Source organism: Lemur catta, chromosome 1, assembly GCF_020740605.2.
Source record: "Lemur catta isolate mLemCat1 chromosome 1, mLemCat1.pri, whole genome shotgun sequence".
NCBI lineage: Eukaryota > Metazoa > Chordata > Mammalia > Primates > Lemuridae > Lemur > Lemur catta.
In genome coordinates, this window is record NC_059128.1 from 160,781,727 (window position 1) to 160,797,809 (window position 16,083).

General features: G+C 36.9%; 1 long non-coding RNA gene across 1 annotated transcript; it reads right to left on the reverse strand.

Moving 5' to 3' along the window:
- Positions 1 to 5,535: 5,535 nt before the first annotated feature.
- On the reverse strand, positions 5,536 to 15,037 carry LOC123641266. The gene is made up of 5 exons (XR_006736258.1): positions 14,943 to 15,037; positions 14,583 to 14,681; positions 9,321 to 9,377; positions 7,186 to 7,197; positions 5,536 to 5,938 (listed from the first exon to the last, which is right to left on the reverse strand). It is a non-coding gene; the product is annotated as an uncharacterized LOC123641266 (long non-coding RNA).
- Between the last annotated feature and the right edge of the window lie 1,046 nt (positions 15,038 to 16,083).

The following is a 16,083-nucleotide window of genomic DNA, read 5'->3' on the forward strand; positions in this document are numbered from 1 at the left end:
TAATATAATATAACATACTATAACCACACACATAACAAAAATAAATCTGAAAATTGATAAAGGACTACCTCCAACGGGGAGGAGATACATCAGCTTCGTGGGAAGATTCAACATTGAAAAATGTCAATTATCCTCAACCTAATAATAAATTTAATCTCATCTCAATCAAAATTCCACTACAATCTTCCATGTGTTTTAAGAATCTAATTCTAAATTTAAATGAAAGAGAACATATGTAAGTATAACCAAGATCTCTTGGAGAACAAAAAATATTGAGGGCCCCATCTTTCTAAGTTTTATAATATATCACAAGGTTATGGCAAAGTAGAGTAGTATTGATGCATGAAAACATTCATCAGTGGAAGGTATCAGAGACTCCAGATATAGATGTACCCATACATGAAAATGTACATTTCACATGCTGTGAAAAAAAGATGGTTTTTGACAATTGGCTATTCTTTTAGAAAAAAAAACCAATCTTAGGTACCTACTTCTTACCATTAACATAAATAAAACAAAAATCTCATATAGATTAAAGCTATAAATTTACTTAAAAATTATAAATCTATTCAAAAGAATTTGGACAAAATATTTTTAGAGCCTTGGAATAGGCTTCTTAAATAAGACAAACTGAAAATGTCATATGGAAAAGATATATATTTTATATTTGAAGAAAATGTCCATGAGATAAATAATACAAAAAACCCAAAAGCTAGAAAATTTACAAAACAAGTACTGATTGAAGTAATGTTTTCATTGTTTATAACTGAAAGGATTAAAAATCAGAATATATTTTAAAATATATATATTTTAAAATTATTCAAAAAGAGGCTACCAACCGAACTGAAAAATAGGCAAAGAGTATAAAAAGACCATTTACGGAATAAGAAATGAGCACGAATGACAAACATTTAAAAATATGCTTAGCATCATTAATAACCAGAGAAATGCCAAAGAACAGAACAAGACTGACAAAAACTGCAAAGATTGATAACAGTAAAAGGTGGTAAAAATGTGAGTAAATGGATATTTTTATATACTACTGGTGAAAAATCAATCGATACAGCCATCAGGCAAGATATTTCTGAATCTCTTAAAATTAAATAAATGAATGAATCCCCTTTGATCCAGGAATTCCACTTCTCATTATTTACTCTTGGAAAACACATAGATGTGTGCAGAAAGAGGCACTTGCAGTGATGTCTACTGCAGCATTATTGTGATAGCAATAAAATTTAGGGTTAAAATGTTCATCAGAATGAGAAGGAAAAAAATATAACCATATAATGGAATTCTATGTGTAATTTGGACTGAATGTTCTCAATTTATGCAAATGATATGAAGGCAGTATCGGGACATGTTGAATGGCAAAAGCAAGTCACAGAACATATATAGAATTAACCTATTTTTTTAAAAAACTCGCACAAAATAAAACTATATACAACTATATATACTGTGTGTGAATGCATTAAATAAATGCCTACACCAAACTGATTTAATGAACAAATATATTCTTATTATCTTTAGGGAAAATATAGGAATAGAGCTGATGATTAAGGTTGACATATAACTCTATCTGCATTATTTAATTTTTTATATATATTCAGTGGCACTGAATTGAAAATATTTTTTTCAATTTTTAAAAAGAAAAACAAAAGTTATTTTTTCTGCAGCCATAACTAACCATGTGAATTATATTCACGTAAATTAGTTAAAGATCTCAAAGATTACTTCATCTGATGAATAATAACACAAATATTGTAATTTCCACATTTCTACACATACATACATACATGTGTATACAGTTAGTTTGATTGAAAATTACCATTTAAAATAAGTATGTATATATATATATATATATATATATATATATATAGTTTTATGTAGTATCTACGTTCCTAAAAAGTTGAAATAAATATTTCTTCCTAAATCAAATCATATTTTAAATGCACTAACAAAGTACAGTTATTTAATAAGACATTCTGTGGTGAGTTATTTTGTAAAGTGAATAAATACTCCATAAAATGCTTTACTTTATAAATGTGAATTTTATATATCAACTTTACTTAATAGAGGATAGCCATCAGAACAGAGAGAGCGTAATTTTGTTCCTTATCTTCCAGAAAGAATATAACTAGTTTATACAGATTATTTTTATTGTATTCTTGAACCAATTTATTTTTATAAAAAGCACTATCAGAATGCAGCCCTTTTATTTAAATACCAAAAATCCTCCACAGATTTCTTTCTGAATCATCAAAATCTCCTTGGAAAACTGGGTGTTTGGGGGCAATTGCTATATTAGTTTTCATATTTTAATTTTATTGCCAAATATTTAAATATATTTGATAAGTACCGATGCAAGCTGAAGGATCTTAAGAGTGTGTTCAAGGGGATTATATTAGAGGCCTCAGAGTAACTTCCAGATCTGAAGGGATTTCTGAGGCTAAATGAATTCTTAGCAGGTTTATGAGAAAACCTTTTAGAAATATTTTGTAAGTTTACTTGTTAATCAGCAGATCTGATTTCTACAGTATTGCCCACAGTGAACAATTAGCTATTTTTCATGACAGTAATGCTTAGTTAAGAATGATAAATTTTAATTATAGATTTTATTGTTTTTCTTTAAAAGAGAAAAGATCCAAGAATATAAGATATGCCTTAAAGTAAAAGGTCACCAAATTTCATTCTCTTTAGAATACAGGCCTTTGGGTATCAATAATCAAATCTCACGAGATCTTAATAATCCAAGTCAATTATATGTTTTGCTACCTCGTAGTAGTTAGAGCTAAGTTAAATATTATCAATTAGTCTGAAAGTTCATTATTTCCAGAAGGTAATGCTCAAGTCTGGTTTTAGTATCCAGCATATTTTCTTTTTAACATTATTACGTTTTTCTCTCTAAAATCTATTAATAACCATATTCTCAGGTACAAAGGGAAAAGCTGTGGTTCAAGCTCCATACTTTTCTCAAGAATTGGGAAGAACCTCCCAAAGCCAAGAGAGATAAAAATCTGTAACCACAAAGCCATTTTCCTAATCCATTTGAAATATTTTTGATATTATTTGAAAGAGAAAAATACAGAGAAAAGAGGACTACAAAGGAAGAAAAAAATTATAGAAAATTTGAATTTGACTAGTCACATGACCAAGAAGTATTTCCAAATGTCCACTGGAAGTCAGTAAAAATGTTTTTGTATTTTATTTAATAATGAAAGAAAGTCATCTTGCATTTATCTCTTGCACTTGTCCAGCAAAGTACAAAAGCAAACCTACCTTCCCAAATATTCTTCTTCACAGTTCTGGGGAAACCAACTAAAACACCTCAATAATCAAGAAGACACGCACACAAAATTAACTCTTACAAAGTACAAAATAGAAAATGAAAGTGTCCCATAAATCTTTGCTCAAAAGATAGAAAATGCAATAGTCTTGATGTATATGCAGCCAGATGTTTTTCTACAAAGACAGATAAAGATAGGGATATATAGACAAACAGCTTGTGTATTTTTTTCCAATTTATCCTTTACCCTTTAAGGTTCACTGTGGAACACATAACTCCAGGAGAACACGGTGTTCTTAAAAAAGCTGAAAAGAAACACATTAGGTCAAGAGATAGAGCGTTTCTGGCAAATTGAACAACATAATGAAAACATTTTTTGGAATTAGCCATTTGGCCAATATGGAAATAGGAAAAAAGTATATAGTAACATTTTCACTTGGAAAGCCTTGATCTTTGTCAATAACTTCTGCTAAAACATGCAAATAGAACTTGACAATTATTGATCCTTTTCACCAATAGGAAATTTTGAGCTTTTTAAAATTAATTGTGTTCAAAATCCTAATACGTTTTTAAAGAAGGGAAGCAGAAGCACATAATTGGAGCTGCCAGTTACTGGGCACTCAATGAACGTCAGTTAAAGTAGCAAGATGCCGAGAGGTCATATAGGTAGGGCCAGGGATTGAAAAGTCTTTAGCAGGGCAGTTTTGCTTCTTAGCATATGCTGAATTTTTTATTTTGTAAATCCTTTCTGTGGTTTAAAGAACACATAAAAAGTTGTACTTGAACTACTGATTACTAATTTTGACATGTCCCTGGCTCTTAATCTCCATGTTTCTCATTTTCTTCATCTATAAAATAGGATTAACTACCCTACTGATATGTCTTGCAAAGACTTTGTGACATCTAAATCATGTTAAAATGAGCCGATCTGTGTTTTAAAAACTGAAAAAGAGGGCCAGGTGCAGTGGCTCACACCTGTAATCCTAGCACATTGGAAGGCAGAGGCAGGAGGATCACTTGAGCCCAGGAGTTTGAGGTGGCAGTGAGCTATGATGACACCACTGCACTCTAACCTAGGCAGCAGAGTGAGACCCTGTCTCAAAAAAAAAGTGACTTATGTATGTATGGCAGCATGAGCTGTTTGTCCCTTCTTATTTGGATGAAAAAAAACTATTGATGAGAAAGAGTCAGTTTGGGGATAACCCCATAACCTCAAAGTGAACGATTAGCCATCCTTTCTCATAAAAAGGGACTTTAGAAGGAAATGATATTTAATACCAGATGTCAGCAATGCCAGGGTTTCTATTTCATAAGGAATAGTTTCATAAGGAATAGTAGAAATGTGCTCTCGTCATCTAAGACCAGACTGCCTGCCATTGTGGTAAAGTGAGTGTATGCATTTCTTTTATCATCAAGAAAAATGAAGGCAATTAGGAGATACAAGAAAGTCAAATATGTACAAGAAATGCATGTTCTAAATATGGCTGCATGGATTTAAGAAAAGACGCGTAGTGGATGTTGTGGTATCCCACCAGATCCCTCTTAAGGACGAAAGCACTCATTCCCCCATACGTAGGACAGCTGCCTGCTGATGGCTCACAAGTGAAGTATCTCTCTAAGAAGTGCCATCTGCCATATGGAGCTGCCTCACACAGAGTTAAGCCCCTTCTAAAAGGCAGCCCACGGCCAATGCCTTGTCTATGTGGATGTACAAATGCCCAACTCCCTTGCTTCAGCTGCAGAGCTGGGGCTCTACTTTACAGTAAGACTTCTCCCTCTGCCCCATCCTGCTCATCTCACACCCTCCTGAGAGCATTCCCCAATAAACTTCCTGCACATAACATCTCTTTCTCAGAATCTTTTTCTAGGGAGCCTAATGTAAGGTAAGATGCCAGTAGTCTTTGACATTGTAATAGGAATATTCTCTTTTCAGTGGCTCATTTGAAGAGTCAATGGTTATATATATTTAAAAAATCAAAAGAAAAAACAGTAGAATGCTATTATATTATTGAACATTATGAAGGAAATCAAAAAATAAATGCAGAAATTGCTACTTTACTTCTTGGACTGTGAAGTAGAAAACCTACCTTTTCATTATAAGATCTTCTGTGCTTCTTAGCAATGTTACTTAGCATATTACTTTGAATTGTTTAAGAGTAGTATAGGGTAAAGATAAGACTTCCCCTTTCCCTTTTAATGTTCACTGAAAATCAACTGACAAAAGGCAGATTAATAGAAGAAAAGGCATACAAATTTTTATTTTAATGTGCATAGCATGGGGAAATCACAAAAGAATAATTACCCAATAACCCAGTGGGCATAGATGCTTATATACCCTTCTTCATAGGGGAGGGGAGATGGGGAAAATGTGGCCATTTGGGGGACAGTATATGATTTTTAGGGAAAAGAATGGACTTGGAGAACATACAATGGCCTGGGGCAAAGTCTGTTGGGCCCACAGAGCAGACAAAGATTTGTCACCAAAGTCTGTCCAGGTGTGTTGACAAACTTCAGTCTTTTCTCCTGTGATAGGAATTAAGTTGATGAAAACTCAGGGAATTAATCAGATCAGGATCAGAGGTATTAATACTTGTTTTCTTCTTTGGTGAGTCTGGACTTTAGGTAAATAAGGAAACTTCAGAGAACCACTTCATCCTGTGCTTTGGGAGAGACAGAGGACTGAGAGAACAGAAGTGGGAGTGGGGAAGGTCAGAGAGACATTAAGTGTGCTGCCTCAGTCCAGCATGTCAAAGCACCATATTTGGGGCATCAGTTTCTGTGCACCAACAATAGATTCATATTAAAAATGCATGCCTTTCTGCTTTCTACATTCAAAAATAATTTCCATTTCTATGAAGTGTAAAAAAGAGAGAAACCAAATCACAGAATTTACCTCTGCAAAAACATAAAGGAATCATTTAAAATTTAGTTGAAAATAAATAAGCAAAAGCCTACCAAATCACCAAACAAGGAAAGAGGGTCAAATTCATGGTCTTAAATGTCAAAAAGTTGCAGCCAAGGAAAGAAAAAAAAGATTATAGTATGATCTGGTTTAATATATTTCTCAATCTGCTTCCCAACCCTCAAGCTCACAAATTTCATAAATGCTATTAATGTAAGAAGATGAATCTGAAAAAAAAATATTTAAAATTCTAACTAATATTTTTTATCCAAAACCACACTCACCACAATTTGAAGAAAAGTACACTAACAAAGTGAAAAGAGAGTCCAGGAAACCATGGAGAGAAAACTCTTGTGAGTAGAAACTCTTCTTACCATCCTAGTATCAAAAGTTATCTGGGTTCACTATTTCAAAGCCCCCATGCTGAGATGAAGCAAAAGCTTAGTGATATACTTCCTAAAAGGGGGTACATTTTTGAGTAATAAAGTATACCTTAGTACCAGATATCTAACAACATTGCAGGAGAGAGAGCAGAATTCAGGAAGGAAACAGCCCAGTTGAACCATAGTTGCCACCCACACTCACGTGCACACACACACAAACACACACATACACGCACTCTTGGTATTGTAGGGTTACAGAGATGGGGAAAGGACATAAAACACAGTCCCTGAAGTGCAACTTGGAGAGTGAAAGAAACAGACCTCAGATAAAATAGTGTGCCAAGGAAAATTCACTCATAGTGTATGAAAATAATAAAATGATCTCCAGAGAAATGCCCATGTTAAGCAAAGGGAAAATGAAAATCAATGGCATGAAAAATAGTCTGAAAGAAAATAAGATGAGGAGGAAGAAGGAGGGAGGAAGGAAGGAAGGAAAGAAGAAAGGAAGAAAGGGAAGAAGGGAGAAAGGGAGGAAGCAAAATAGCATGCAAATGAACTGTGAAGAACTTACTCTTCACAGTTGGTTTAACATTTGAAAATCAATCAATGTAACTCACCATATTAACAAACTGAAAAAAAGAAAAATCGTTTGATCAGATCATCTCAATAGATGCAGAAAAAAATCAATTAACAAACACCCACATGATAAAAATGGTCAGCAAACACAATAGAAGAGACCCTCAAGACACTTTAATGGCCCTAGAGAGATGATCATGAAGATCTGAGAAGCAGACCAAAAGAAAGGCAACATGAAGGGTGGGCAGGCATCACTGAGCTGACTTGCCCCACTCCTCATTAAGTACCAGCTTAAAGCTGTGGTCTTCTCATAATATGGAACATTTTCACCCTCACCACTGCAGCCAATGGCTTACTACAGAAGGTGGAAGGCCTGGTCTTATGGGTTGGAATAATAACAGAACTACCCAATATCATAATGAATTGCTTACCCTTATTTTTAAAAATTCACTATAACCCCAAAACTCTATTCATTTTCTCCTTCTTCTGAACACCAATAGCATTTTTATCTCTCTTCTTGGGCCACTTCTCTGACTTTTATTTGTATCAGTAATTTTGTCATTCTAGTCAACTGTGAACTCCTTGGGAGCAGAATTGTGTATTCATTCATCATCTTTGTTTTTCCCCAGAGCCTGGACAAGAGAGAGCCCACCTTTCTCATAGATGTTTCTCAATAACTACTTTTAAAAAAAAATTGAATAAAACAGCATCATAAAAGACAGACAATGAACTAGAAATGAGACTTCTTGAATTCTAAGCTTGACTCAGTGACTAACTAGTCATATGATCTTGTGGAATCCTCTGCCTCTTTGGGTTTCAGTTTCCTTTTCTATTAAATGAAGGAATTGGAATTAATTGTAAGGTCTTAAGATTTCTTCCAGCTATAAGTGTGTGTTTTGTTATGAATTTTAAAGATAAACTTAAAAAATAAATCTCTTTAAGATCCAGTAATGGTGCCATTGTTGTTTTTGCCAGATGTTTCTTCACCATGAGAGTGAAGCAACCAAGAACATACGGCCCCAATAGAAACTGTAGCAATGAGCTACACAGGTGTTTAAAGTAGTACATCTTATGAGGGTTCCCCACAGCCCTGTGGTGAGGCCAAAGATCACAGGAACTAAGAAATTTAGGGAAGATAAGAGTGCCACAGGTGTATCTACAGTTAAAGAATTTTGTGCTATAGATCACTATGAAGTCCGGAGGGGAGGAAAGGGAGCTGCTGGAAATATACCCTTTACAGAGACTGAGTTTACAGAGGAACAGTTGCCAGTGTGGTACTGGCCTAATAATTTTATCTCATTCTCTGTCTGACTTCCCTCCAGTGAATCTTGTAAAGGAACCAGCTACCTGATCCTTTAATCCAGCTAACATTTTATAAAAGAAGATTCAAATTAGTTTTGTTTATTCCAGATGCTTTATATGCAAATGAACCTCAGAGCTGGTGGCAACTAGAATGTGAAGCAGACGCCATGATCTGTTGGAAGAAATACTCCCACCTGAGCACCCTCCTTAAACAATGGGATTCCCTTCTCCTTGCTGCTCTTGGCTTCTTTTTCTTAAGGGAAGAATTCTAGAAACCTCAGATATCCGCTTGAGTCTGATCCTAAGGTTGAACCCTTCAGATTCCTTTTTTGTGTAATTGGCTTCAACTTTCCCAAACATGTGGATCACTATCTCTGCCTTCCATAAAAAGCATTACCCTTGCACTATTAATCAGAGTTTGCAAGTCAAATATTAAGATCATTCCTTGGGGCAATCCAAGGGTACAACTTTGCCATTTTATTTTCCCCTTTGCAACTCTAACACAAGGGAGACTAAAATACCAAGCTAGGAATTATTTATTTAAAGCCACAAACCAACACACACACACTCTGGATAAAGATTGCTTACTCTCCTTTATAATAAAGTGGCATCTTAATGCAGAGAAGTTTGGAGCCTCCACCTTGCCTGTAGGCCAGCTCTTACATCCTCCATGCAGCCTGGCATTTGCCCTCTAGCATTCCCATGCTGCCTGGCTCCAAATGGAAGTGCTCTTAATTTCAAATGATTTATTGGGGACAAGTGGGAGGCCCGTCTGATCTAAGTCTGTTTGTATTTGGCTTCCTGTGTCTCAGGGGTGATTTTAAGAAGATATTTTATGTTGTAAAGCAGGGATAGGAAAAAGAGAAATGCCCACCTGCTATTGGGATAGAGCTCGCTGGTGTTTTACGCAGTTGCTTGGTGCCATGTTCAGCTGCAATGAAAAGAAAGAGAGCAGCAGCTAGATCACTGACTGGCTGGGGATATTTAGGCAGTTCTTATGAGGTTATTTGTTGAAGGACTGTCTGGTTGGATTGTTCAAAGAACAGAAGGCTAGTCCTACTGACACCAGTCTCAGTGACAGTGGCATTGACCAGTCCCACTCCCATAGTATTTCCTTCTGTTGCAACGTTCTCCAAACTATACAGAACTTACATTTTTCTATGTCTGTCTTCAGCACCATTAGCCTATGAACTACTAATAGAAAAGGTACTATGTTTGTACTCTCTAGATTCCGCACAGTATCAAGCAAATAATAGATACTCAAGAAAAATGCTAAATGAATGGATATGTGTGTGAATGATTTGAAATGCTTTTTCACCTAAAGCAGGTACATGCTTATGGAGAAAAGTGCTATATTTAAATAGTCACATCCGATAAGAATAGATTACATGATCTTTTACTACCAGTTCTCTTTACATAGACTATCAGACTTAAGAATTAGAGCAGCCTGTCCAAATACGACTTTTTGCAATAATGGAAATGTCCTATATCTGTGCTGTCCAGTGCAGTAGCCACTGCCACTTGTGGCTACTGAGCACCTGAAATATGGCTAGTGTGACTGAGACACTGCATTTTAAATGTTACGTAATTTTAATAATTTAGATTTAAATAGTTACATGTGGCTACTTATAGTTATTGTATTAGACAACATAGGTCTAGAGACGTCCCCAAGAAAAACAGTTAAAAGAATACTGCTTCTTGGTGCTTTTCAGAGGGGAAAAATCTGTGCACATGTGCGTATGTGTAAGAGCGTGTGTGGTATGTGTTATAAGTGGTTAATGCCAGGTTCATCATCAGCATGACAAAATATGTTAGAAGTGTGTCTTTGGAATAAGGCAGACTTTAATATGAGTCTTTGGCTTTGCCACTTACTAGCTATGTGACCTTGAATAACTCATTGTTATTACTGGCACGCAAAATTACCCTTCCTGTCAAGCATGTCAGAATAGAAATCTTAAATTTTTGGAGAAAATATGATAGAATGCCAACATTGCTGTAAAAATGAGTTGTTGGTAGGTAGACCCAGTCACCTCACCCCAGAAAAAATATAATATACTATGGATACCAACAATACATTGCAATTCTTCCTAGCTTATGAAATCTTATGTCACTTGTCCTGATTGCCAAGCCTCCAACTTAATGCGTCTGGGAAAAGTCACTTTATCTTTTACGAGAGAATAGAGTCAAGAGTTTTGGTGTATTTTTGGCATTTATAACAGGAATGATATACTTTAAATATAAAAAGTCAAGAAAAGAGAAGAGAGACAGGGAAGGGAAAGATGAAAAAAGACACAAGATGTAAGCTCAGTTGAATGCTTACTTTTTGCTGTTTGTCCTGTTTCAGTTAAATATCGTGAACACTAGCTACTCACCCCTGCGGCTCAGTGGAGGGATGAAGGCAGAGAGAAGAGTCAGATATATTTGGATCTGAATTCTCACTTGGCAGGCTACTCTGAGTCTTTGGTCGAATCATTTAACCTCTGTCAATATCAATTCTTCATCAGTTAAATATTAGAGGTTAATTTTACTACAGGGTTGTTAAAATAATATGAGAAGAACAGTGCCTGGCACATAGTAAGCCCTTAAAAATGTTTCTTTCCTCTTTTTTCCATGACCACTGTTAGCATTTTTCCCTGTTTCAGCTTCCTTTAGGTTATTATAAAATAATCTGACAGTTGTCTTCACTACCCACCTACACATTTTTAAAAAGAAATTCTGAAGACATTGGGTTTGCATTTTCCTTATCTGTATCTTGAAATCAACAAATCTGATGACTATAGGAGCTGAAAGATGGCAATCTTAAAGGAACTACCAGCTTTTTCCATAAGCAAAATGAATTAAAATTCTGTTCTTCTACTTTCTTTCCCACATTAGTATGCACATGCTTCATTAATCCAATCTTGGTAATAAGGTTTAATTTTAAAAAGGCATTAAAATGTGGTTTAGGCCTCACTGTCTCCAAGCCTGGGTGGCTTAGGCATGAGTACTCTGTGCTCCCTGATCTTTAAGACTCAGAAATCAACTGAAACGGAGCCACTCAGGAAACTCGGATTTCCAGACTGTGATCAAGTCGTCGGTAACCATGACCAATATTCCAGCTTCGCACTTCCAGGTCCCTTTGTCATGAAGAAGGAATAGGGTTGGGCACCCCTTTCTTGAATGTGCCTTTGGGCACATTGTTAGGAATCAAAAAAAACCTCCTCTGAACTACCCTTCTTATGCACCAAAACAACACTTTCCCATACAGAAACACCTGCACATTTTTAAGAACTTGTATCAACCGAAAAGGGGTAGATCCATTAATCAACTGAAGGTGACAAAAGTGTTAACATTCTTTACATGCTTGCTGAAGAAGCACTGTGGTCATAGATTACTATCTCAAATCTTCCTTTCATCGCTGGAGGCACCTAAAGAAACAAGTCCTTTTCCATTGATAGCTCTGCATCATATTCTTTCTCCTTAGCAGTATTAACAAATGGTTATGCTTCTTGGGAAGCAAAATTAGAAGCAAAAAATTTGGACAAGTTTGGGTTTGTTGCTATTAATATTTCGGAGAGCCAAACTGAGTTTCTAAGTGCTTTTCTTATGACAGTTGTGTTCCCATATCTTGGGAAAGGTTGTGATCACCATCATATACATTAAAAAACTTGCAATGCCTGTTTGGTGAGGAGCTGGCTGCTTTACAAGGCAAAATTTCAGAGTTGGAAGCAACCCTTGAAAGATTGGTACTCCAAAAGAAACAGTTTGAGGGTCTTCTTAGAAATATTGGATAGAAGAAAAATATAACCTGAAGTACAATATTGAAGCAGATGTAAATGAAAGTGGTGAACAAATTTTTTTCTCTAAATTTCAAGCACTTAGCATAAGGCCTGGCACACAGTAGTTGCTTGATACCTTGTGGATGGGTTAAACTGTTGAAAGATAAAAGAAAAAAAGAGACTCGGGGATGAATTTAGATCTTTAAGTCCCTAGGCTTTGAAAAGATGATGGGCCTCCCTATATAATTCAAAATAATATAAAAGCAATTCTGAACTGTAAAACAAGAGTAAGGAAATCAAATAATGTTGAGGTTTTCCCCATGGTACTTTTTAATAACATCATAAAATAAAATCTTTCAAAATATCTTTCTAGTTTTGGGGGGCCTCTGTTTTGCTGGTACCCTAAACACGTGCTTGTTGTGTGACTGGTTAATCTAGCCCTCACCGGTCACTACCTTTGTCACCTACTGACTCATTTTCTTGTTTATTCCACAGACATTTATTGAAGGTCAGTTATTCGTGAGACTGGAAATTCATAAATCAATAAAAATCAAATCCTTCCTTCCTCAGGAAGGGCTCAAAATCTAGTAGAGAGACAAATATAAGTACAATAGCAGTGTGGTGAGTATTATAAAGTTCTTAGCAAGGCTCTAAAAGACCAATGAGAGAAAAAACAAACTCTGGAGACATCAGAAAGGCCCTCTGAGAGATGGCACCAGAGATGGTTGTTAATAATGACCCACGTGGAGAATGAAAGGGGCATTCCAGACATATGACGTGGCACTGGGGGCTCTACAGAAAGAGACGCTCAGATGTAACTAGGGGAACTCCAGAGGGTCCCCAACTTCAGGGGCGAAGGACTTCAGGCCCACTTTGACTTGCATCCCCCTTGTCCCTTTATTCTCAGGTTTGGCACTTTTAACATTCTTTCTCACATTATATATATATTTCTATTAGATGCTCTAAAGGTGCCTCCCCTGTTTATTTAGATTGCATTTTAAACCTTCAGGAACCGCCTAGTTAAGAACTTTATAATGGATCACAGCTCTCTTACAACCTTAAGAGAACTTAAGGTTGGTATCTAAGTATTAATATCTGGTAGCATTCTGCATTTCCTTTGCTTGGTTTGTTTTAACAGTCTCCTTTGTTATTAGAATATAGCAGATAGAGAGATCTTTCTTTCTGTCCACATTTGTTATGTCAGATTTATGTAACTGTAATGCTCCTCTTAATTTGATGTGTGGATGCTGGACATGGGGAAGGACATGCATAGATTCAAGTGATACACTTGGTGCCTCAATGTCTGAGCACCTGGGTGCATCTGGGGACTGTTAGTGAGCTAATTGTCAGGTGTTGTACATTGCAAGCACAAAGATCTCCCAAGCTTCAAGAAATAGCTACCTTGTAAGATCCCTAAAGAGAAATATTCAAGGGTGTCTCTGTCCTATTTGTTTATTATGAAAAGTAAATTGCCATGATGAAGAGAGTGGGTTAAATTAGTAGAGATACACTGATTAGAGACAGTGCCATATGGAAAAAGTGGCTGGCATATATTAATATAAGCATCTGGAAAACTTTATTCCTTTGAGCTTGGATTGGAACATTCTATTCCTTAAACCTTTGAGGAAGGTAGGCAACATATTTCTTCAAGTTCTACATAGAAGACTAGTCTCTTTGTTCTCTGGAATCAAGAAAACCCCAGGTAGCTCAGGGCTGCTGGGAGGTGGAGAGTGTGTGTATATGGGTTAGGATGGAGTGAGGATGAGGAAGTCCTGGTTCTAGGAACTGATTGCAGACTGGTGGGCAAAAGATCACGGAGAACAGCAAGCAGCTTAGTCCTACGCAATCACAGAGGAATAGCAAATGGAGCCTGTGTAATTATGCACGTTACAAACCATGCCAAGAATTTATACTTTTGTTAATAATTAGAAAACGGAGATTCTTCCCATGGGTTTTAAATTGGGAAGCCATATGATCAGATCAGTGTTTTAGATAGAGTAATTTACTTGCTGTGTGAATCATAGGTTGAAGACAACAATACTGGCTGCATGGTGATCTGCTCACAGCCTATCCCAGTAATAAAAGTGATAAGGCCATAAAATAGGGAAAAAAAGTGATTAGATCTTGAATTAAGATAACAGAGGCATTGGGAATGGGAATGATAGAAAAGAATTCAAGGCACCCAGAAAACAAAACAAAAAAGTAATTGGCAATAAGAAGAGGAATAGAAAAAATATCTCCCTACTGGCTTTAGTAAGTGGGTAGATGAGGATTGGGGCCATTAACCCAAATAAATAAGGGACAGAGGTTTTTAGATAGAGCACAGAGAAAACAAATGGTTCTGAAGAAGCCAAACCTGTATTCACTCATTTACTCACCTTGGAAGCTTGGTCATTTGCTTTCCTTTGATGTGAGATGGATCATCTCACCATCATAGTCCTGCTAGCCTGGACATTTTTTTTTATCTTTAGCCAGTGCTGTGTGATTAAAATTTTGAATTAGTTGCTAAGATTTAAAATGAGATGTGGTATACAGAAAAATCTGGATTTCTGACTGCTACTGAAAAACTGGAAACATCTGCCAATACCCCCCAAATCAATAATCCCTTTAGACTAAATAGGTGCTCTCTAATTTGGCACAACCCCCACGACTCCCTGCTGTCCCCTTGACAGGCTTGTTTTCCCCCTTCATGCTTCCTGTATGGGACCTATACATAGCAGATGCTCTCAAAGCCCTACCCTAAATCCCCTGGCCTGCCCTGGAGGTTGGTCTCAGACAGTTCTGATGGCTTCCTGGAGCTCCCCGCCTGAGGCTGTTCTCATCCTGCTGGGGTGCACTTGGCACATCTGTGGACTAGGCCCGAGATGACAGAGAGTTACCCTCTTCCTCTCTAGTAACCACCAACCAATGAGGAATGGGTGCTGTTGGATAGAGACCCCAGTTTCCTTGCCACCTCAGTGAGACAATTCTGGGGTGTTTCTATGTCGTCTCTCTGCGATTTCCCAGCAGGATTGAATCCCAGTTGCCTGGTGTGATAACACACTCATTAACTCATTTTATTAACTGTCTTCGCTTTGCTGACTCACTTCCCTGCTCCTTCATATGCTTCCTGGGATTATCTCTAAAATAAGCTACTTGCATCCAAATCTTTGTCTTGGTGTCTCTTTGGGAGGAACTCAAACTAAAACAGGACCTGAAACCAATGAAATCTGCCATCCCTGATTTAGACCATCTTCTGGCTTCTGGGTCCTAACCACCCTTGAAGAGTAAATTTCATAGTCTCAGATGGCGAAATAGAAATCACCACAGAGGAAGTAGAGACTTGGAGGCTGCAAGTGAATTTTCAGGGGTCACACAACATGATTGCTTCAGAGATGGATGAGCCTCTCTCTCCCACCCCCAGTGCAACATTCCAGCTACTACTGCAGGGTGGGCGATCCACAGCACGTCCCTCTGCCAAATCCAGCAACTACCTGTTTTTGGAAACAAAGTTTAATTGGAACACAGCCACGCCTATTTGTGTACCTGTTGTCTTTGGTTGCTTTTCCATTTCCTCGGCAGAGCTGAGACCATCTCATTCACAAGCCCTAAAATATAGCTACTATCTGGGAGCAAGTTTGTGGACCCCTGCACTATATCATAGCAGTACTGGGGGCACCACACTCTCCTGGGATCACTTACAGATAAAGGAGTAAGAACTGCCTCTATCTTTCACATATGCTCAGCGGAGCAAATGATGCAGCTACCTCCTTTTGATTCAACTGACAGAGGATGCTTGTGGCAGAGCCAAAGGATCAAGGCTGCAACTCTGACTTCTCTTGATAAATTAATTTATTATTTAAGCACATCTGCCTGTTTATTTAAAGAGTGCGGTGGCCT